Genomic DNA, 1133 nt, shown 5'->3' with positions numbered 1-1133 from the left:
ACATAATAGTCTAGTATTTCTGTAATTCCTGCTACTTCTGCTTGTTACTAGAAGGAACATTCACAATGTGTATAGTGACCAGATGATGAACCAAATTATAATCTAAAACTAATGTACATACCTTTTATTTTAATGATCAAGTTTGCTTTTTAAGAAGGACAGTTTTTCGGATTTTTATCTACTGTGACTAGGCACATATAATATGCATTGTTGACCGATTGATTCATTGTTAATATGAGAGGATTATTCAATACTTTATTAGATCCATATTCTAACCATTGCACAGTTACTCCTGAGTATCTATAACCTAATGTACAATCATACTCTCTGATGTCTCCTAGTCTTAGATTAGCATCCAAAGTGCTATCCATGACAGGAACTAAATAAAATTATTTATTAAATTTTCATTCTTATTGTATAAACTAACCTTTAATACAAAGATATGCTGTATTGCTTATAACAGTATTATTACCATCAATAGTGTAGCTGATAGTGTGTTCAGTATTATTATTGATACCAGTATATGAGTGTAGTGTGTGATTAGAGGAATCGAGCCATTGTATGTTCACATTAGTAGCAATATCAATAAGAGGAGAGTGTGGATAAGTGACAGAGCAAATGAAGCTAATGCTGTCACCAACATTATAATAAGAATTTAACTGAGTAATTGATGGATTGTTACCATTAGGAACTATCAATAAAATACATGATAATGGTAATAATAAAAAATAAACAAACTCACTTTCAATTGTTACATTAGTGACTCCTGTCCTGACATCACTTGGTATAATATAAGGATTATCAGTAGTACCAGTGAGATAATATGTACAATTGTATTCTCCAGCATCAGATAGCTTTATATTTGTGAGAGTATGATTGAAATAGCTATTGTAGCGGTGAAAAGAATATTGCTGGTAAATATTTTTATTAGAATTCCATTTAATATTAGCAGTAGTATTGATATCAACCAGTGGTGAGTTAGGCTCAGTAACTTTACAAGAGAGAGTGACATCACTACCAACTTCATAATAGGGTTTTGTAGGCTTAAGCACAAGTGATGTACTGTTGATTGGAACTAAAGTGACATTGAACATTAATTATCCTGATACCGTATAGCGCTTTATTTTGGAGGT

The 1133-nt window shown here is 31.3% G+C and overlaps 1 long non-coding RNA gene across 1 annotated transcript; it reads right to left on the bottom strand.

The window, feature by feature from the left end:
• Positions 1–10: 10 nt before the first annotated feature.
• Positions 11–474, bottom strand: LOC109593502 (uncharacterized). The gene is made up of 3 exons (XR_002190996.1): positions 428–474; positions 122–379; positions 11–47 (listed from the first exon to the last, which is right to left on the bottom strand). It is a non-coding gene; the product is annotated as an uncharacterized LOC109593502 (long non-coding RNA).
• Positions 475–1133: the final 659 nt, after the last annotated feature.

The sequence above is a fragment of the Amphimedon queenslandica genome, unplaced genomic scaffold (assembly GCF_000090795.2).
Source record: "Amphimedon queenslandica unplaced genomic scaffold, v1.1 AMPQUscaffold_1237_Cont26749, whole genome shotgun sequence".
NCBI classification, from domain to species: domain Eukaryota; kingdom Metazoa; phylum Porifera; class Demospongiae; order Haplosclerida; family Niphatidae; genus Amphimedon; species Amphimedon queenslandica.
The sequence above is the reverse complement of the archived record's forward strand: the minus strand, read 5'-3'. Positions and strand labels throughout refer to the sequence as shown.